The following is a 24,118-nucleotide window of genomic DNA, read 5'->3' as shown; positions in this document are numbered from 1 at the left end:
AGAAATCCCTATACGAGATTATACGAGATTTTGTAATTTTCAACTTTTTATCTTAGAAATAGAGGTTAGAAAGGTAATTGAATGTAATAGCCTTGATATCTGATCACCCTCCAACACATTGCTTTCATCAAGCTATGCCACCTATCATCATTTTAGAATACTCATCCTGCTCGTTCATCATGCTACAAGGATTCAAGCATGTTTGCTTTCATCAACACTATCGGATCAAAGCCTTATCAATGGCTCATATTGTGTCACCCACCTTTACATGGATTTAGGATAGTTTTTATAGTTGTTTTTATTATTTAATTATAGTACCACAAGGACTCCTCAAAACCTATATGAAGGAGGATTTTCCCACCATTGTAATCATCAATTTCTTTCTTAAATACAACACAATGAGAGATTATTTTTGCAAGAGATGATTGTCTTGTGCCTTCGAAGCTTCTTTCCTTTTAGTTCTTCCGAGTGCTTTGAAAGAGAGAACTTCACACTCCAGTTTTCCTTTTCATTACGATTAGGATGGCTAATTAGAGCTGATCATCGAGTTTGACTTTTCATTGCGACTAGGAGGGTTCAATAAGACAATTATCGATCAATTATCATCTTCCACAACATCATCTTCATCTTCAATCATCCACCATGCCATTATCATCCCTAAACTAGGATTTGCATTAAGTTCATACATATCGGGGGGAAATTTTCCAATCATTTTCTCATTGATCTAACCATCCGATTTCAATTTCGTCTTCATCGTTGTGATCTTTAAATTTTTTTCTTTCCAATGAATATTTATTTCATTGAAAACCGAGATATAGTAACCTCTCAATCGCCCACATCAATAGCTAAGTAATCTTTTCATTACATGTTTTTGTCCTTTATTGTTCTTTCATTACCCTTGTTTTATCCTTGTCTTTATTCTTCTCATATGTTTTATTACTATTGTTTTCATTGTCTTAGTCTTTATTTCTTTGTCTTAAATTCCGTTAAACAGAGTCCTTGTCTAAACCTAGCTGCCGCCCAACATCTCCATTCACATCATCTTGTTTTCTTCATCGAGTCTAGAGTTTTCTACAACTCAAGCAACATTCACATTTTCTACTATCACTATCTTAGCTATCCACACTAAGGATTTCTCAAATCCACTAGATTTGCAAACCTTTAAGGATAAGGTGTAACCTTACAAAGACACACAAGGTTTATACCCTAAAACATTGCTTACACACTCTCCCAAAGAGAAATTACAAATTTAGCAAACAAAAGAAAAACCTCACAAAGGCAAATGTGTTTATACAAAATAAACACTCACCAAGAACACACTTTAGCAAAATTAACAATGAAGCTCACAAGGTGTTACAAAATATTTGACAATTTTAGCTCTAAAACACTATTGATGTTGGTTTGATCTTGCAATTGACTTTCTCGTTATTCTCCATTTGAATCTTGGTTCCTTTTATGTCTTCTAACATCAATCTAGCGGTTTGAAGCCGTTGGGGATTTAATGCTCACTACACATTTGGTATCGATGCCAACAAGTTGGTATCAAGATCGAGCCTTCCAACGGTCAAAATTATAGCCGTTGAGCCTTCAGTATCGATACTGTTTGAATCGGTATCGATACTGTTTGAATCAGTATCGATACCCACCCTTCGATCTTAAGACTGGAACCTTGTTATTGATACCAAAAAGTCCTCTAGAATTTTCGTATTGAGACTTAGTGGTCTCGAGACTGGAAGTTGTTTTGGCTAAAAATCAAGTGTTTCAAGCTTAAAAATGATATTTATAAAATGCTAATATACTCGATAACACTTGTGATTATTTTTCACACTTAAAAATGCTTTAAAACGTTTATGATAAATTATATATAAATATTGTGAAATTGCAAATTTTAACAATTTAAAACATCATAATAACTATGTTATATCAAAATCAAAATTTAGTTCAACAATCATATAAGGAAATAACTAATAAATCCATCCAAAAACTCAAACAAAAGATTAATACGAATATATCTGACTACATTACCAAATGAATCACAACAAGAGATGAAACTATTGAAAGACCATCAACAATCACAACTCAGAGTCGAGCGTCGTGAGACAATTGTCTCAAACGCATATATAAATCCAATCCAAGGACCCAAAGCAAAAAAAATCAGTATGATAACAAAGTAGTGTAATTTTGATAAATCGAAACGACGTCAAATTCAACCATAGAAAAAGTAAACGAAAAAATATCGATAAAAGAATAAAAATGTACCAAAAGATATATAAAAACATGTCCTAAGAAAAAAACAAGTTACAAAAATAAATTTATTAAAAATTAAAGTTGTTGTTACCGTCTATTAACAAAAATGAAAAATGAGAATAAACGATGTGCTAAAAAATTGAGAGAATTTAAAATAGGAAAGGGAAAAAGTAAATTTTAAAATATGAGAGTTTTAAAAGTTATTAACGTCAACTTAAAACTAAAATTTATTACAAAATACCTTTTTATGATTTTTAAATATATAATATTTGACTTTACTCTTAATTCATATAAATATAAAAAGTTGTTATTTTATTTTTTTAATATCTCTATTATAAGAATATATCTCATCATTATTAAAAATAAATATTTATCTCTAATAATGAAAGGTACTTTTTATTTTTTTAAATAAAATTAAAAAGTTGTTAGAAATCAAGCGAACTTAACTTTTTTTTTCTTATTGCTAAATACTTTTGTTTTTGTTTTTTTGGTTAAAAGCTAAATACTTTTGTTTCTTTTATATCTTACTTGAAATTACTTTAATTAATTTTAACGAGTAAAAATAAAGACAAGCGAATAAGTATATAATACAAATATTAGAGTTTATAAAAAATAGATTTATTAAAATTATATAAATATTTAAATTGTAACTACAACTAATATATATATATATATATATATATATATATATGATCTCTCCTCTCTCTGAGTCCTCACACAGATTTAGAAAAAAGGAAAAATAAATAGTAAGTTATAAAAAAAAATAAAGAATTTACTATATAATATAAACAAAAATATTTCAACTGCGTTCTCTTCTCTTTCTTTGCTCTTTCTCTTGCTGCTACCCCTTTGTTTTCTCTTCTCTGTTATCCTCTCTAGAATCTCAAGGGAGCTGCCATAGCCCCTATTTGAATTAGCAAAAAGATAAGCTTTATTGGCTCCGGGTTCGTTTTCACTATTCAATCTATAGGATGTTTGTACGAATCTTTTTTATTTCCCTTTTTTGTATTGGGTATTCGTTTTTTAAGGCTTGGTTTTGATTGGGGTTTTGGGGAAGGGGGTTTGAGTCCGGCGATCTTTATTTTGTTCGAAGGGTTTAATTGAGTTTGAGGTCATGTAATTGGGTCTTAACTTCATTCTTGTTAAATTTGGGTTTAATGGATTGATTTATGGGATTCTATTTGGCTCAATTTCGAGCTTGATTATTGATTTTATTAAGATTTTTAAAGTTAGGGTTTTATTGATTTTTATTTTAATTTGGCTGGTTGTAGTCGTTAAATTTATCTAATTAAAATAATGATAGATTCTATAAATTAATATGTATTTGTATATGTATATATATGAATATGAAAAACTTTGGTATCAATAGCATTTGGACCTAATAGACTGTGTTTGTGTCAGTTGGTTTTGCGTAAAATTTAATGATAAACTGCCGTAGAAATTTGATGTAATTGCAGTTTTAGTTTTGGGTTTTTGAATGCTTTGATTAAAAACAATGGGATATATGCCTATCTGGATAATGATGTTTCTGATTATTTACATTTCAAAGTGAGGTTTAAGAGTTAATAATTTTGATTGGTTTTCTTATCCGGATTTTCAATTGTGTAGCAAGTGGAACTCAAGGAGTGTAGGAAGGAGTTTTCTAGGGGGGAATGGCTGCGGTTGAAAGTGAGGAGTCTGGAGTGGGAAGGTCTGTGGAGGAGATATCAAGTGGGCAGCGTTGTCAAGCAGGGGAAGCGTCGGCAGGGTGGCGGTCTTCTGATCAGCTAGAAAATGGAACACCTTCAACTTCACCCCCTTACTGGGACTCTGATGATGATGATGGTGGTGGTAAGCTTTTGGATCTCTTTCGTTTTCAGTTGAATCTTCTTTATTATTTTCAACATGTATTTGTATGCTGTCTGTTTATTCTCAATCGTCATGAAGTCTATTGAAGTGTTGGGTTGAATCCTTCATAAATTAAAAATCCAGCGAATAAAACACGGAATGGCATGATTAGAAATTTGGCTTGAATTTAGTTTCAGGTAGTCCATTGTGAATTTTCTGTGTAAATTTTCGAATTCAATTGAGCTTTTCTCTAATGTTCATAAATTTATTACAATCATAATGTGAATTTTTGATTTTCAAGCTCTAATTCATTTATCAGTGGTTCATTATAGAAGGCTAACTACATAACCATGGTTCTCATGACAAATTCACCTTTTGAAAAATAGATTGATAAGATGTTTCTCGAACCATACTGTTTTTATCTCAAGAACCCTTGGAAAAGATTTTTTTTTGGACACATGATTTTTTTTAATTCGGATATCTAGTAGATGATGCGTTTTCTGAACTATTTTGCTAAAAACACAAATGATTCTCAGCTGGGGAATAGTTATAGATGTTTTCTCAACCAGAATTACATATATATTCCAGTTTAAGTATGAACCGTTTGGTATGTAGTTTTGTTTTTTTCCCCCTTTCCTTCAATTATTCAACTGAGTTTATTTCTTTTTAAAAATAACTTAATAGGTTAGCTTGCTATTAGATTATACTTGCTCTGAACTATTTCTGTGTAATAATTACAAATCAAGTTGGATTAGGGAATACTTATCAAGAAATCTCACTTTTTACTTTCCATATATTTTCATTTTATGTATGAAACTTTTGGTCTATGTTATTGTTATTCTTCCCATTTTTTATATTATTTAAACTTCTTAAACTGAGCTCACTTACTTTATAGGATCAAAACCTTCTGAACTATATGGAAAGTATACGTGGAAGATAGAGAAATTTTCACAGATTAACAAAAGAGAACTTCGTAGTAATGCGTTTGAAGTTGGTGGCTACAAGTGGTATGGGGCTAAGATATTACTGGCTGTTGTTTTCTACTTTCTTTGTCGCATTCATAATTGTCATTCTGGAATTCCCATTCTTCTATTATTGAAATACTGTGGTTCATATGTTCTTGTACACAAACAGATTAATCTTTTAAACTTTCTAATCTTGGCCTTGAAGAAACATATGCTTCTTCAGCTGGGAAAATTCACTGGTTTCGATTTCTGCATTTTTCCATGGTTGACAGGTACATCTTAATTTATCCACAAGGTTGTGATGTTTGCAACCATCTCTCATTGTTTCTCTGTGTTGCTAATCATGAAAAACTTCTTCCAGGTTAGATATTATCGGTAAATTAACTACACATTGGATTTATTGTCATTAATCTTTTCTTATGCTATTAAACTTATATTATTCCTCTCTATTTGAGACAGGTTGGAGTCATTTTGCACAGTTTACAATAGCTGTCGTGAATAAAGATCCTAAGAAATCAAAATATTCAGGTTGGCTGGCTCAAATTTAGTTTAGTTTTGGTAACAGAGATCATGAATTATCAGTGACATTCTGTGGATTGCAGATACTTTACATCGATTCTGGAAGAAAGAGCATGACTGGGGATGGAAAAAGTTTATGGAGCTTTCAAAAGTTTATGATGGATTCATAGAATCTGACATCCTTATCATAAAAGCTCAAGTTCAAGTCATCAGGTAATTTACTGATAAGAACATCTTTCTCTGGTGCTTCATTCAATATAAGTCTATGTTGCCGGACTTGGTGAGCATTGGACATGTTATATGTCTGACATGTTCTACTTGTATTTAGAGGGTCATATCTCTATACCCATGTTCACATATATGTCAGATATGTGTACTTCAAGAAAAATAGAGTTGGAGCTACATAGTTAGTAGCTGCATATATAAACTTCGATTGTTGTTCGTCATGCTTGTCAACACAACTTTGCAGTCCCAGTTTTCAGTAATATAAAATTCAGGCTAAAACTATTGATCAATAAATGTTTCATTCTGCCTTTGTATTATATCTTTGATGATAAAGTTGGCTTATTAATGAGGTCATTATACTGTAAGAAGCCTCCCTGCATTCAGTGGTTACCATGGTTTTAAATTATGGCCTTGGTATACTAAAACCAAGTTGCTTTGCCTTAGTTATTTGTGGACACCTGATTTAGTTTTTTCCATGTTGAGCAAATTTAATATATTGTTTTGGATTTGTAGGGAGAAAGCAGACCGGCCTTTTCGTTGCCTTGATTGTCAGTATAGGAGAGAACTTGTTAGAGTGTATTTGACAAATGTAGAGCAAATTTGTCGCCCTTTTTTGGACGAGAGACAACAAAAGCTAGGAAAGTTGATAGAGGACAAAGCTGGCTGGTCAAGGTAAATGATTTTATAAACCGTCTTTTAATGACTTGTTACTCGTCTAGAACACTAAATGTGTTATGTTTTAATCTTTCGTTTTAGAGGATTTCTTATCAATTGGTTTCTCTTGTTCCTATTACCATTGCCTGATGTTCACCTTAAGTTTCGATCATTTTTCTTACTGCATCAAATTCCTTATTGCCTTGACATCATGTATCAAAATTAGCCTCATTTTTTTCAACTTAATAGTTTTTCTTTGTGTTTTTCTTCATGTTTTAAATTACCTATATTTGGTTATTTTATTTCTGATTAGGTCATCACTTTTTATCCTTTTGCCTTTCTTCTCAACTAGTTCTCTGCAATTGTTGCAGCTTTTGTTCTTTCTGGTTGGGTATTGACCAAAATTCTAGGCGCTGGATGTCCAGGGAGAAAACAGATGTGATTTTGAAAGTAGTTGTGAAGCACTTTTTTATCGAGAAGGAAGTGACATCTACTTTGGTGATGGATTCACTTTATAGTGGGTTGAAAGCATTAGAAGGCCAGAGTAAGGGCGAGAAAGCAAAGTCAAAATTATTGGATGTTGAAGAAATGCCAGCACCAATTGTTCATGTGGAAAAAGATATGTTTTTGTTAGTGGATGATGTGCTACTACTACTAGAAAGGGCAGCATTGGAACCACTACCTCCAAAAGATGATAAAGGTCCTCAAAACCGAACAAAGGTATGTTTCTAAATATTGATGATAGGTCTTAGTAAGTAAGAACGTCACATGCGTTTAAGGAAGCATAGAGTAATTTGTTAAGTTCCATTTTGAATTTTTCATCCATTGATGAAACCATAAGTAGCAGAATTCTTTTTACTTGTCCAAATAGATGAATTCTCTCTAGTGCCAGAAAAGATGCTTTTGTTTCCTTAGAAGCTAATGCTATTCACGTATACCTCTCTGTTAAAGATAATTCCAGCCTTTTACATAACATATTTATTCTGGTATTTTTACAGCAACCAAAACCAAAGCCTTTTCCTGTCTCAGCAAGTCTTTTCATTTTTATGTAGGATGGAAACTCTGGGGAGGATTTCAACAAAGATTCAATTGAGCGTGATGAGAGGCATCTTACGGAGTTGGGCCGCAGGACAGTGGAAATATTTGTTCTTTCTCATATTTTCAGGTACCGTGTTTTATAATTTTGCATTAAACTAATAATAGGTTTTTTATTTTTCTTATTACGTGCGGAAATACTGGTATGTACCCTTGAAACTAATATCAGCCACTGGATGAATGTGCATGTATAAATATGACTCATTTGTAGGTGTGCTTATCGAGTGAGCAGTGCTCGATTCATGCTCATTAAAAAAAATTGTTGCTTGACTCGTTGCTCGTTAAGGTCAATAAAATTTTGCTCGACTCGTGCTCATTAAAAAAATTTGTTGCTCGACTCGTTGCTCATTACTCGTTGCTCGACTCGTTGCTCATTACTCGACTTGACTAGTTGCTAGTTAAGTTCATTGGAATTTTTACCTTGTTTTCTTAACTATATGTAAAATCTAATAAATTAATAATTAATATTTTAGTATCTTGTTGTTTATTAGAAAATTAATAAATTAGTAGTAATTATTAATTAGTAATTTGGTATCTTTCTTATTATCTATTAGTAAATTAGTAATTATTAATTAGACTTCCTTTTTCTTAATAGAATAATTTTTTAAGGTAACTACTAAAAAATTATAAAATAAAATTAACGAACTGCTTGTAAACTTATTGAGTCGAGTTGGACTTTGCTTGACTCAACTTGCTAAGGTCTCGAGTGGAGCTCGAGTTCAAGTCGAGTCAACCCGAGTCTAGCGTTGACCGAGTCAAGTTTGAACAACTCACTAGCTGCTCAACTCATTAAGCACCCGTTCTCATTTGTATTCATCTAATATTTTCTTGTTTCACCTATTATCTAATGAAAACAATATCCAGGATGGTATAGAACAGAAGTGTATTCCTACCAGCTAAAATAATTATTCTAGAAATAGGGCATCGTCTTATTTTCTGATGGATGTTTATGATCACAAATTTCGGTGGTCATTGATTTTGTACTCCTTTATATGACTTTTTCTGCCAGCTTAACGGAAAGGTTGGATTCTTAATTTTCAGTGTTTCAAACTTTTCAGTAATCACTGTAGTAGGATGGTAATGGATGATAGTGCTACTTATTTGTACCCATAGATACCCTAATTTTTGCTTAAATACAGCAACAAGATTGAAGTTGCCTATCAAGAAGCTGTTGCTTTGAAAAGGCAAGAAGAACTCATTCGTGAAGAAGCTGCTTGGCTGGCTAAAAGAGAGCAGAAGGCTAAACGAGCACAATCTGAAAAGGAGAAAAAATCAAAGAAAAAACAGGTATAATCCTTGTTTTTTATGGCATGATAGAATCTTAGCAGATATCCTGAAAATACTCTCCCTGGACCACCTGAGCAAACCTTAATCAAATTAAGTATTATTTTGCATATTCAAAATTTATTTTATCTGGTGATTATCTGAAGCATTCCCTAGTGTACTTTGGAAGCAATTTGAAGTTTTTGTGAATGTGTTGTGTCCATATATGTGTATGTATAGACTTCCATTTTGAAAAAAAAAGTTAAAAGAGGGTGGAGACTAAATTTGTAAACTTCTTTTTCTGAATCCGATGCATTTCCAATGCTTACATATCGCAGGCTAAGCAAAAACGGAATAATCGGAAAAGCAAAGATAAGGGAGAGAGGAGAAGGCTATTGTGGCAGCACAGGAGAAGCACCAAGAGGACCACCCCAATGATGAAAAAGAAGCCTCTGTGATGGGGGAGCAGCCGCAAGTTCCTGAAAAAATTGATGTTTTGGGTGATGTTTCTGATTCAGTTGATGCTGCCACAGAAGCTCTTCGGCCTGACTCAGAAGACAGAGATGTCAGTCCTGTTAATTGGGATACAGATACATCAGAAATTCATCCTCCTGCAGAAGCCTGTACCCGTAGAATAAGTGGACTGTCGTGTGTACAGAATGGAGTAGCTGATAGGAGGAGCCCATCTTTAATGGATGATAGTTCATCGACGTGTTCAACAGACTCAGTACCATCAGTGGTCATGAATGGTCCCTATAAAGGGTACTCATTTTCAAACCACAATAAAAAATCACTGAGCAGGTAAGGTATTGCTTAGGTTTCTTTAAGTTCCTATCGATGATAAGACTCTATATTTATCTAACCTGGCTCTTCAAATTTTTAGAGGAAGGAACCAGCGAAGTAGAACAGTAAGCGATGGCAGTAGTTGGACTACAGCATCTGATTATCGGCCTTCTTGTCATGCATTAGATGCAGGGCATCAAAATGATGTTTCCGAAAGTAGCAAGGCCGGTGAATCCGAGTCCGAGCCTGCTGTTTCGTTGTCAGATCTGACAAAGTGGTCCAAGCAGGATACTGTTAGGAAGGTGGTGCATATTTATGTTCCATCTCATTAAGTTCTTTTCTCTTTCTGCCACTTCCAAAGTTGTTTTTTTTTATGATTGACATTTATCTTCTCAATGAACTATAGGAAGTTTTGCCGCAAAAGAAGCCCGACACCCAATGTTCAGTTGATTTAGAAAGACCTGAAGAGAACACGGCTGCTGTACCATTCTCTCCAAGAAGCCCTTCCAGAATTTTGCCATCCTCAGCTCAGTTTAGGTCAGACTACAGGTGCTGGTAGTGTAGATTCTATGCCGACTAGGAAGACTTTATCAAACTGCCTGGAACAGAGTGATCAACGTGCATCTTCAACTATATCAGTCCAAATAACAGGTGTATTGAAATCAGAGACTCAGAAGACTGCAGCTCCAAAACCAATTGAAAAACATACTACCCCACAAGTACCTGTGATGTCTAGGCCCTCCAGTGCTCCTCTGATTCCTGGTTCTAGGCCAATTGCTCCTGTTGTTTCTATGGTTCAAACAACTCCTTTACTTGCTCGAACAGTTAGTGCCGTTGGCCGATTAGGTCCTGACCCATCTCCAGCTGCTAGTTATGTTCCTCAATCTTACAGAAATGCTATAATGGGCAACCATAATGTTGCTTCTAGTTCAGCTGGTTTTACTCGTTCCAACTCCCCTAGCTCAGCAGTCAACCCGTTGCCAGTTTGCTCGCAACCGCCTACCTTTGTTTCTACACCAATGTATATGCCCCCGAGTTCTGAGAGGATGGAGGCAAATTCTATCCAATCAGGTATTCCATTTGGCATGGTAAATAGGGAAACCTTTTGGAATGCTCCCCACTGGATGGAGAGTTTTCATGGGGGTAGCAATAGAAGCATGCACTCTGATCCTTCTTTGCTTGGTGAGATTGAAAATCTTGACTTGTACAAGTCTGTGCATAGATCCTGGGAACACTTCCCGATGGAGTTTCCAGCCTGTACATCTGGGCGTCCAACCCAAGGTGTGTTGGCAGATGAATTTCCACATCTTGACATCATCAATGAGTTGCTTGATGAGGAACACAATGTTGGTAGGGCAGGAGCAAGCTTCCCTGCTCTAGGCAACGGGTCATATTTATTAAATCAGCACTTTTCTTTTACATCCGATTTGGGCATGTCAGATGAGATGGGATCCTCAAGTGGCTCATGCGGATTCGACCGAGGACGGAGTTACCATGATGACAGGTTCCAACGAGGTTACAGTAGTTCCTCGGGCAACCATTTTGATACACCAAGGGAATTTATTCCACAAGCTAGCCCCCTACCTTATGCCAACGGACAACAAATTGATGGATTGGTCCCAACCCGGTGGCAAATGGCATATACCGATCCATCGTTACTTGGCATGAGGAATGGAGATGGTGAAAGTCACCAATATTACAACCCGGAGTATTCAATATTGCTTGTGGCATCAATGGTTATACCGTATTCGGACCTTCAAATGGGCTCTGAAAAGAGGTAAAACAATGGAGTTTGTCCACAAATTTTAATGTTGCTTGTCTGATATAATAATTGATTTGAGGAAAATTTGATGGGGTCTTAGACTTGGAGTGAGTTTATAATTTAATCTATAAGGAAAACATTTTGTAAAGTGTTCTTATTGCTTCTTTCGTTCCATCAAGCATCTCCAGTTTTATTAGAATTGATGCTTTGTTATACTTCTCATTATTCTCTTTCCTGCTCAACATTTTCGTTTCCTTAATTTGTTTCTTTAAATTAGTGATTTATCCAGGTATATCATACTACACTTGGTATTCCCACCTTAACAAAATATGGTATATACTTTTAAAATTTCAAATGTAGTACATCTTCTTTGACAAAATGTCTAATAGTTGTACTTTAATAAATTGTTTAATATGGGGACTTAGATTTCTAAAATGTTTAATATGGTACTTATATTTCTAAAATGTTCAATATGGTATCTATATGTTGTTAAAGTATCAAATGAATTTCTTAAACTATTATTTAGTGTATTATTATGATATTTGTGTTAGTATGTTAATGTTTAATTGATCAATATAAATGTACATACACTGTAACACACAATAATAGTCTAAATTTACATTAGATATTTTATAAAAATTATTAAAAAACAAAAGATATTTTGTAAAAATAATAAAATCATATTAGATAATTTAAATATATATTTGTACCATAGTATATATATATATTAAAAGTATAAATATTACTGTTATATGCAACTGTTTTGTTCAGAGGAAACTACTAAGCTGTTACATCAAGGTTTTTCCCCAATGGGGCAGCTTTTTTAATTTTTTTGGGAAAATAGGGCACTCATAATTTTATTTTGGGATATATGATATTTATTTACAATGCGTGAAATTCATCTGTCGAGGTAATGAGTCTTAATAAAAAAATATTTTTATTTAAGTTTTTTTGTTTTGATGTGATAAATTTTAATAAAAAAATTATATTTTATTAGAATTTATCACTTTGAGACAATAAATTTAAATAAAAAAAATATTTTTTTATTAAAAACCATCATCTCGATGTGACGAGTTTCAACTTCACTGTAACATTTGTCGTATTCTCTAAAATAAAAACTTGGGTGTCCTAATGGGTTAAATAAAAAAAACACGGGTGTCCTAATGAAAAAAAAAATCGTTACATCAAACTGTTTTATCCAATTGATAAATTTGGGTAAAACTTTTTAGAAGAAATTGGTCAATTTTAATTAAAATCTAAACATTTTTTCTCTATATTGGATTTAGGCAACTATTAATAATATTAATGTCATATAGTTTTGTTCTAACTTAACTTAGCTGGTCACACTTTTATGACAGTATTGGAAGTTTATTTGTACAAATAACAAGGAGATACGAATTATTTATATTATTCAAAACTTATTGATTTACATAAAAATATAATCATTTTATGAGTTTATATAAATGAGTATGATTAGACAAAATTATTCATAATTTTTGTAAAAACTGAAAAAGAAAAAAAAATATCAATGCAAAAGTTTCTATATATTCATTTAGTCTGATTGAAAATTGAGTGGTCGAATTAAATTTTTAATATTTATAATTTTCGTAGACGCTTTTATACTAAAAATCTATAAATTAATTATATATCTTATACTCAAAACAACATGATAATCATATGATAGGTATTTAAATATAAAAATATTCAATATAATTACACTAACAATACATTAACATAACAAAACATAAACCAATATAAGAAATGATAGTTCAAATACTTAAAACACGTAAACAACCATACTTCATGACACTAAATCTATTTTTCAAACAAATTAAATTTGATAATGTAAACAAAATTCAATTAGTATAAACATGGAAAAGCGCTAAAAAGGGCCGGGAGCGCGAGCCCGCCGTTCACCGCCTCGCCTGTGTCGCCGGAGGCGATTTTTCCGGTGCCACTTGCGCCCGGCACAATGGGCGCGCCTAGGCGCGCTTTTTAAACGAGACTATCTGCAGGATGTATATCTTGGGAATTCTGAGATGAGGGCCCCAAAAGTCCGTGATTCATTATCCTGGGGAAAACGAAAAAAAAACCAAATAGTCGCGCTAAAAATGCTGTTGCGATATTGACCGCAAATAAGTTTACCAATGATGGAAACTTCATGCAAGAATTTCTTCGTAAGCAGGGGAATGAGACTACTGCATCTGGTTCACATGCAAATCATGATGGAAATCTGGACTCAAAAGTTGTAGCATCAGAGACAAATGAACTTAGTGAAGCTGTTACAATGTAAACGGAGACTTTGTGCATAAACCTATTGGCAGCTAAGGCTTTGCAGCTTCGATTGAAGGGAAAGCATGAAGAAGCCGAGAAACTTCTGGTAAGACAACCTTTTGGTTTTTGCTTCGATACTGCACAGTGATTGATAATTGATTGAGGAGTTTACCGATCCCATGCTACTGATATCTATCCAAGTTTAGTTGTTGCATTAATAGAAATATAAACTGATAAAAATCCTCAGATGTGGAGGTTATAGCAGTCAAATATTAACTGGATCCTGAACATATAGGTAATTGAAACCTTTTGTTGGGGTATACTACAATCTATTGTCTACGTATTGGAACCCTGTATAACTTTACAGAACTAAACGATCATGAGTTTAATTGTTTCGAAGTACACCTAATGCATCCTTTAATACTTGATAGGAAGAACATCGCTTTCTTACCTATTCAAGTTTCAACTATAGGGCTTAAGTTGTCTATAGCTGATTTGTTTTGGTTGTTTGATTTTCTATTAGCTGGAAGTTGAGAGCATGAAGGCTAAGCAGAACACTAGAGATCATGGCAGTAAGAAGCAGATTGTTGACACAGAAGCAGGTAATTTTTCATCTTTATTTTTTTGTATTTGATGTAGAAATCGAATTAAGAACATAATATTTCTTGGCCTTTACTAATTGGTGTATCCTAATTAACAATTCAAACTCTTTTTCCCTTGTCAGCCACAAGAACAATTGATAATAATATGGGATGAAATTCGCAACTTCAAGAAATGCTTAATTATGATGTTTGCCAAGGAGATGGTTTTCTTGGAAACTGTGATGGGATTGGCTCAACAGCGTCGTCGTGTTGATTGAATGCATTCCTGTGCCACGTGAAATTGCAAAAATGGCTCCTGTATATTTTAAAAAGTAAGGTTCTCCTTTTCACATTACCTGTGAAATTCCTGCACCTTCATGTGAACTTGGATCTTTCTCAATGGTTAAAGATCTAGTTAGCTGAGTAGCAATAAGTTTTCCAAATTCCTGCACCTTCATGTGAACTTGGATCTTTCTCAATGGTTAAAGATCTAGTTACCTGAGTGGCAATAAGTTTTCCAAATTCCTGCACCTTCATGTGAACTTGGATCTTTCTCAATGGTTAAAGATCTAGTTAGCTGAGTAGCAATAAGTTTTCCAAATTCCTGCACCTTCATGTGAACTTGGATCTTTAAAATGGTTAAAGATCTAGTTAGCTGAGTAGCAATAAGTTTTACAAATTCCTGCACCTTCATGTGAACTTGGATCTTTCTCAATGGTTAAAGATCTAGTTAGCTGAGTAGCAATAAGTTGTCCATGTTCATGTTATAGTTCAAATGCCATTTTTTTTATGTGTATGATTCTAAAAGAACATTTTTTCTCAGGCAATTGATGAAGCTGAAGATGAGTGGAGGCAACACAACGCTAAGAAGCTGATCGATACAAGTGAGAAGGGATTGCGCGGTTCAATACCGAAAACTTTCCCATACTTCCATGTTGAGTTTGGTCTAAGCAAAGGGTTTGTGCATGTGATTGATGATGAAAGCCAGTTCAAGAGTAGTCCGGGTCTTAATGTTGTAAGATGTATGCTACAACTGCCAGATGACGACATGTACCGGCGTCAGAGGCATCATCTGTGGAGGAACAGAAGCAGGCCGTTGCCAATTTTGCTCACACTGGGAACCTTTTGACTGGACAAAACAATTTCACTAAATTCGACTACACCTTGTGTTTGGATTAGTTTTTTTATTCTTCATACCACTTTCGGCCTTTGTAGTTTACCCAAATTCCTGTACATATTTCCGTATTACTTTATTTCATTGATTTTGCAGTTAAAAAAATGACTTGGTGGTATAATTAGAGAGATTTTCACATTAAATAAAGAGTTAATTGCAAAACTTCTGACTTTTATTTTAAATTAATTTTAAATTTTTAGACATTTAATTTTATCTTTCAATTATGACTCTCATTTTAGTTGATTATTAAATTTCTAATCATTTCAATTTTTTTTCTTAAATTATCAGTATATATATTAAACGTCTAATATTAATAAAATTATTATAAAAATTATTGATCTAGGAAATGTCATAAAGTGATTTGATTTGAGCCTCATAGACAAAGGTATTTATTAAGTTTATGTAGTCTCTTATCAAGAATTGATGCAATGATTTGCTTCAAGCACTAAATGCGCGCGTGTTTACATATATAATGAACGATTCTCGATACTCACGAGATAATAAGAAATTGAAACGGAGACATCTTCGAGTTATTTATATTAAATCTCGATATTGAAGAGATATGGAGAACATAACACTCGCAACGCTCAGTATGAGAAACGGGTACATTCTTGGAATTATAGTGAATGTATTTGGGAGTTATGTATCCTCAACTTGTTATAACGCTTTGACTACCAACAAGTTCATATGATTTACAATTTATTATCTGATAATATAATTATTTAATTTGTCAACATACGAGTACTTATCATTGTCCTACATCTGACATCATCACTAAATGTCAGTATAAAAACTCCTATGACACGTAGAAGGAAAGTCTTCTTCGCCTTATCTTCATCATCAATTTTCCTTCTTCAAACTTCATAAATCAAACATTCTTAATTGATTGTACCTTTATTATTAGAATTTGAGTACAATTCTTTGTTCAACTTAAAAATAAATCGTTAATAATTGATATAATCTATTTATTTTATCAATAATTTAGAATCCGTATAGTATCAATTTCTTCATATATCTAACAAAATATAATTTTAACATTTTAAACTTTTACCAAATTTATATATGACCAATATCTATAAAATAGAGGATTTTTTTTTTTGAAATAATATTCATTCAGTGCATCAAGAACAATCATGTTCGAAATACTATAGGAAATTCATTAACAAACCAAATGGGAGATTCACAAGTAATGGTGATATGATTTTCGTAGTTTTAGTTTTAGCAATATAATTACATAAATATTTATGTGGTTTTAATATAGCTACTTATTTTTAAAAATAAACGGTGTAGTTGATATAGACATGTGACTCGTCGTTAATCAATAATAGCTATATTAGGTACACAGTTTGTTTTTAACGTCAAGTTGCTACATTGAAACTACTTAAATAGTTATATGGTCATATTATTAAAATTGAAAATATGGTAATTATATCAACATTAATCTCATAGTGAAGTGGTTATTTGAATAGTTTACCCTAAACTCTTTTAACATTGTTTGTGTATAAGTAAATACTTGCAGAAGAAGTTGATGAAATTTACCCTCGGTTATTAAGGACTATATAAGTAAATAATTTACCCTAAACATCTTTAACATTATTTGAAATAGAATATAATAAGCAAATCCTCAGTTTTTAAGGACTAAGTACAAAATTTATCCTAAATTTAACTTTTTGAATTATACAGATAGATGAAATACTTGCAGAAGAAGTTGATGAAATATAACTAAAAAAAAAACTCGGGTTCTTTGAATATCAATCTTCCCCTCCTGCAATTAACCAAGCGAAATCCCCTTTTATCCTTCTGTTTCTTTGGAGAGGATCATGAACAATACCAATCCCCCCAAACCCGTGTTTTTAACCAAAGCCCAACGCAAACAGTTAGCCCTCCAGCGTCTCGAAGAACAGCGCTCCCTGCAGAAGCGCCACCTGGAAGAGCTCCACCGTTCCAACAATGCCTCCGGTTCCCCTTCTTCTAAACCCTCCTCGGACTCCTACGACCGCCGCGACCGCGACTGTAGCCGGCAACGGAAGAGAGATCGCGAGCCCGAGCGGAGGAACCGTGAGCGTGAAAGAGAGCACGAGCGAGAGGAGGAAACCAAGGCTCGAGAGCGGGTGCGGTTGGACAAGTTGGCAGGGAGGGAAAGGGAAAAGGAATTGGATGCGATTAAGGAGCAGTACCTCAGGTTGAAGAAGCCTAAAAAGAGGGTTATTAAACCCAGCGAGAAATTTAGGTTTTCGTTTGATTGGGAAAACACGGAAGATACTTCGAGAGACATGAATTCCTTGTACCAGAACCCTCACGAGGCACAGCTTTTGTTTGGGCGTGGGTTTAGGGCCGGAATGGATAGGAGGGAACAGAAGAAGCTCGCATCCAACACTGAGAAGGAGATGAGAGAAGATACTAGGAAAAAAGATGGCGTTGAAGTGAAACCAGAGGAAGCTGTGGCTCAGAGATTAAAAGAAGCAGCGGCTAATACCTATGATACATTCGATATGAGAGTTGACAAGCATTGGTCTGAAAAGAAGATTGAAGAAATGACTGAACGGGACTGGAGGATTTTTAGGGAAGATTTTAACATATCTTATAAAGGGTCGAAGATTCCACGGCCAATGAGGAGTTGGAATGAGCGTAATTTGACTTCCGAGTTGTTGAAAGCTGTGGAGAGAGTTGGGTATAAGAAGCCTTCCCCAGTACAAATGGCTGCAATTCCTCTAGGATTGCAGCAAAGGGATGTGATTGGGATTGCTGAAACAGCGTCAGGTAAGACTGCTGCTTTTGTTTTGCCCATGCTTTCTTATATATCTAGATTACCTCCTATGAGTGAAGAGAATGAAGCTGAGGGCCCTTATGCTGTTGTCATGGCCCCAACTCGTGAACTTGCTCAGCAAAATGAGGATGAAACTATGAAGTTTGCCATTATTTGGGTATTAAAGTCGTTTCGATTGTTGGTGGTCAATCTATAGAGGAACAAGGGTTTAGGATTAGACAAGGGTGTGAGGTCGTTATTGCCACACCTGGTCGTTTGCTGGATTGTTTAGAGAGGATGTATGCTGTCTTGAACCAGTGTAATTATGTTGTTCTTGATGAGGCTGATAGAATGACAGATATGGGTTTTGAGCCCCAAGTCGTGGGTGTATTGGATGCTATGCCAGCTAGTAATTTGAAACCAGGGAATGAAGATGAGGAGCTTGATGAAAAGGATTTATAGGACTACTTTTATGTTTAGTGCTACAATGCCTCCAGCTGTGGAGCGGCTAGCTAGGAAATATTTAAGGAATCCTGTTGTTGTCACTATCGGTACTGCTGGAAAGGCTTCTGATTTAATTTCTCAACATGTGATAATGATGAAGGAATCGAAGAAATTTCCAAGATTGCAGAAGTTGCTTGATGATCTTGGGGATAAGACAACTATTGTGTTTGTCAATACAAAAGAGAATGCTGATATTATTTCTAAGAATCTGGATAAGGCTGGTTATAAGGTAACAAATTTGCATGGTGGAAGGTCGCAGGAGCAGAGAGAGATTAGCCTTGAAGGTTTTAGGGCCAAGAGGTTCAATATTCTTGTTGCTACTGATGTTGCAGGGTGTGGAATTGATATTCCTGATGTGGCTCATGTCATAAACTATGATATGCCGAGTAATATTGAAATGTACACACATCGTATTGGAAGAACAGGTCGTGCAGGGAAGACTGGTGTGGCCACAACACTTATGACTCTCCATGATACCGATGTCTTCTTTGATCTTAAGCAGATACTTATTCAAAGTGGCAGCCCTGTCCCTCCTGAGCTTACAAAGCATGAAGCTTCTAAGTTTAAACCAGGAATGATTCCTGATAGACCTCATAGACGCAATGACACTGTTTTTGCTCATTGAGTTTTTATCCGCATGTAAAAGTTCTAGACCCTGATTTGCTTAGCTGTGCTATGATGTTTTAGTTGTCAAAGTATCAATTGTTGCCGCTCACAACCAATTGCATTTACACTCCGACTGTAGAATGAACTTGGTAACTTCTTGACTTTACTGTAATTGCTGCAGTATTACTTGGTAATAGAAAGTTGGTGAACTTTTTGAAATATTTTTAAGTTGAGGACAATGATTACTATTTTATTTCTTCTTTAGGATAGTAACATTTACAAAAGCTATAATGGTAACGTGGCTTTTTTGCTGTTTTATGTTCACAAACATTTGATTTTACATCTAGGGAGAAAAAACCACATTTGACTATACTTATTATAGTTATATATGCACGAAAGTCATTATAAGTGTTTTATGACAATTTGAATCGACTATACCTTCTCTGACGATGCTTGTGACATATTAACGCTTGACCAAATTATCAACTTTGGAGAAATCGAGGTGTGTGACGTTAACTAGAGCATGACAAAATTACTGGCTTTGTAGCAGTTGAGGTATTCCCCAATAGCTTGAAATGGAAACATGTAAGATGCAGGATATTTGTGAGTGTAAGAATGCTATTTGTATCTTTGAGATTATATTGGCATGGAGAAGTCTCTACTTCATGATGGATATTAGCATTTGGGAGCTTTCTTGCGATGTTGACTTGGTGTCTTAAAGTGGAAAGTTTTCCGGGAAAAGATGTATTAGGTGATAGTTAAGACTAGCCATTTTTATTTAAGAGATTTGAGAGTATCCTTGAAAGGAAAATTAGAAGTCCTTGGAACAAAAAGCTGTGTTCTAAGAATTGCTTTACTTCATGGTTCTCTGTCTTATTTCTTGATTAGTGAATATGTATTTTGAGAATATTTTTTTCATTATAAATACCAAATATTGGCTGAACCCCGTGGTGATGATGGACCAGATAGTATGAACTGGCTGTGTGTTGCTTAGTTGTTGTAAGTGACGTTTCTGTTACAAGGACAGAATATGATAATAGAGATCTCAAATAGAATTTATTGTTTTCAATGAAACCGAATTTTCATTGGTTGAACAGGTGGTAGAGAGCCATATGATCTATTCTATTCATTGCTTTATACTTTCTGATTTCAATAATGTCTCTTTCCTGAATTTACTGAGATATGTTCATTTGGGTGTTTGTCATGCACATTGCACTGAGCTAGTAGTGCTTTGGGAAGTTAATTCCAGAAGAAAAACTATCTCATAAGGCATAAATTTGTTCCTGGAAAATGGTATGAGAATGAGATATAATTGGATCATATTCCTATGTATATATGATATAAGTTTACTACCTCATGAACGAGCAGGTGCCAGGAAGTCGTGAAATGAATTAAAAGTACAATCTTCTTATAGAAGTAATAAAATTGAACGCAAAGTAAAGAGAGTAGAGTAAATATGCAAATAATCTTTCTATGAAAAATTATAAAATTAAATTTTAGTATTTTAAAATTTTACCAATTTAACTTCTTTTTTGTTATTTCTTCTCTCTTTCACCATCTTCTTCCATCTCTTATCCTTTGTTTGGCTATAAAGAAAAAAAAATTGGATTGGTAAGAAAATCCGAGTTGCTATATAATGATAATGATTGATTTTCCCAAATGTCATCATCAGAATGACACATGTATGTTTTATCATGTCTCTTTGATGTTATTCCTAGTTCTTGTGAATTAGTGTTGTATACTTATTTCTTCAGGTACTTTGATCATGATATTGAATGTATTTACAGGTTTTTTTTTTGGCAAGGTTGTTTTTCTAATTTTTTATTACACTTTATATGATGATTTATGTAACCTGTAATTTTATTTGTTATGCTAGTGTGTTTATGTATTGATGATTTGTTCTATACGTATCTCATATGTTGCATTCTTCTTTAAGACTTCCATAAGACATCATATCATGCATGATAATGACAGGTAATTGTACATTTTGCGGTTCATTTATGGTGATGTTGAACAGGACGATATCTTTCAGAAAATTCAACTTCGAAATAAAAATTTGAAAGAGTTGGTCAATTTGCCCTTTTTCTCCCAATACTAGGCGGGTAAAATATTAGGATATTGGGCATACTCAAAACTTTATTTAGCAAAATATAACATTTATTACATGAGATATTATTTTCTTAATGGTCCACTTATAATGGGTCTCACGTGAGTCATTATATTAATGGTGTTATAATACTTTGTCACGCCGAAGTAAATAATCCATTAAATTTTAAAATAAAATTAAAAATAAAATTAATAAAATCAAATAAAAAAAATATTTGATGGAACTGTTACGTCGAGGTGACGAGTTCGGCCGAGAATAATTAAAAAATTTAAAAGAAAAATCAATTTATTTAAATTTTACGAAATACAAAGTAAATTAATTGTAAAAAAAATAAATTTTTTACATGAAAATTACAATGAAAATTTATGTCTTCTAAGTTCTTAATGATGCCGCAGAGTGGTCGAATGATAATACCACAGGGGTCGTCAAGTACGTCGGAGTCGTAGACCTTGATTATAGTCGTCGTCGTCATCTTATCGAGGAGGTGTACCCAACACACTCTGTGATCCACATTTGAAATACGGTGATGGATTTATGACATTTGATGCCATCATCACCTTAACTGCTTCGACTTGGCTCATACTTTGTTGATCATATAGGATATGGTCCTAGTCACTCACAACTGCATGTTATGTCGAAGATGCTTGAATGTATTGCGGCGCATCCCATTAACCTCTAACCAAATTCGGTCGAGTCTCTGCTGAAGTATGAAATGGAGGAAAGAAATCGAAACTAGCTTGAGATGCATAATAGTACTCTTCAGCTGCAGATGCTGAAGCGGAAGACGAAGACGATAATGCTTTCTTCTTGGACTTGGACTTGGTGCGTATGGCCTGATGATGTTGTCATTCTGCCCTCTCTTCCGGTGTCATGAGATATGGTCTGCCATTTTCTTTGTAAAGCCGGAGATAGGGAGAATGGTCGAATTCTAAGTCCACTGGTGTAATGTCTTGAAGATGGGGGAGCGATAGTTCACGCTGATTCCATAGGTCGATGTAGTAAGCGTGTCAAGTTGGCCAATTTGCATTATGTTTTCTAGGGGTACCGATTGTATGGAGTGTGTCCATATCAACCTATATTTACCTAAGAATCGGTTGGTGCCCAGCAAACTGGCGCATCACTCTATTAGTCGCGTACCACTCAACAATCGATTTGTGCTATAACGGCATCATGACACACCATAAGTGGAACCCCTCAAGAAATTAGCATGATAATACTTGTTTGATCTCCTCGTCGACATACGGAATCCAAGAAAACTGTAAATATTAAATATCAAAGTTAATATATATAAAGTTAAAAAGATTCAAAAAAATTGTAATTTTGTTTGTCATACCACGAATCGATCGAGGATGTCGATCCTCATCTGTATGTCTCGTGCAGTTACACCGCCAACTTCACCTCGTTATTTTATGATGTCATCTAAAATATTTAAAAATAAAAAAATTATTATAAACAAATAAAAAATAAGTAAATTTATGAAATTAAAAAAAATTAAATAAATGAAGTTAAACAATTACCTTCCAGCCAGCAGAAGCTCGGCTGGGGCATCTGTAATTAGCGTAAAAAAGGGAAACGATACCAAGCCTAGGACTGTAGCAGTATCAGACAACCTACTACATCGACTTTTCGACCCGACATTACAATTGCAGCCTTGCAAAGCTCCCAGTACAGAAATGCTAGAATCGCCGAGCCTCGGCTGGTATTACGACACGCATCGAAGTCTTCCAAAATTTGTAGGTACTGAGTGTGCACCATATTACCGGATTTATCCGGTAATAATATCCCTCAAATCACTTGGTGAAGAAATGTTCGGGACGCGAAAACAACCTTCACCTTGATAGACTCGACAGTCACTTCGAATTCAAACTCCAACCACATTATCATTACCGATAGTCCCTTATGATGTCAGATTGTGGTCATTTTCCCAGAACTTGGTGGACCAACATCGAGGGGTCGTACATGTTCTGCCTCACCATGAGGGTTCCATTCACGGGAACACCGATAAGCGACGTCTTCCAAAGTAATCGACACTTCACCACTCGGGAAATGAAACTTGTGCATTTCGGGGTGCCAACATTCGATCAGGGCCTCGATCAACGCAAGGTACACCTTGAAGCCATGTAAAAATATAACTGGAAATAGATTGGATTGATGTAGATACGTTATCATTCGTTGATGCGACTCTCTGGTTGTCATCCCCCGACTACAAATACTTCATTTGTCGTTCGACCCGAGTTGGATCGACGAAATATGGACTTTATCTAGCTGCAACATATATTCTCAGGTTGCCATTTTTTGGGATTTTTACACAACACATGTTTTTTTTTAATTTTTTGGATTCAGGGTTTGGTGAAAATAAAAACCCTAAACCCCTATTTATAGCCTTACCCCAACGACTATAAATGACTAGTTTTTTTTTGAAATCCCCGGCCGAATTTGTCACCTCGAGGTGACGAGTTCCAAGTGAATGCTGCTGCCCTTCTGCCCGTTAAACAACGACTAATTTATTTTGAGATCGAAGGAACTCATCACATCAACGACGAGTTCCATTAAATATTTTTTTATTTGATTTTATTATTTATTTTTAAAAAAAATATTTTTCTAATGGACTCGTTATCTCTACATGACGAGTCATTATAATGCCATTAAAATAATAGTCCACATGATCTCATTATGCGTGAACCATTAAAAAATAATATCACACGAAACTCGTTACGTTTCATTTAACCGGTAACAAATATCGTATTTTACTAAATAAACTGAGGGTAGGCACAATACTTTAAATA

At 34.4% G+C, this 24,118-nt stretch overlaps 3 pseudogenes; all 3 read left to right on the top strand.

Moving 5' to 3' along the window:
- Positions 1-3,030: 3,030 nt before the first annotated feature.
- LOC120201893 lies at positions 3,031-11,518 on the top strand (annotated as a pseudogene).
- Positions 11,519-13,490: 1,972 nt separating this feature from the next.
- LOC120201948 lies at positions 13,491-15,346 on the top strand (annotated as a pseudogene).
- A 1,754-nt stretch (positions 15,347-17,100) lies between these two features.
- LOC120201892 lies at positions 17,101-19,376 on the top strand (annotated as a pseudogene).
- The last annotated feature ends 4,742 nt before the right edge of the window (positions 19,377-24,118 follow it).

This window comes from Hibiscus syriacus, unplaced genomic scaffold (genome assembly GCF_006381635.1).
Source record: "Hibiscus syriacus cultivar Baekdansim isolate YM2019G1 unplaced genomic scaffold, ASM638163v2 tig00008013_pilon, whole genome shotgun sequence".
NCBI classification, from domain to species: domain Eukaryota; kingdom Viridiplantae; phylum Streptophyta; class Magnoliopsida; order Malvales; family Malvaceae; genus Hibiscus; species Hibiscus syriacus.
This window is presented reverse-complemented; position numbering and strand designations above follow the sequence as displayed.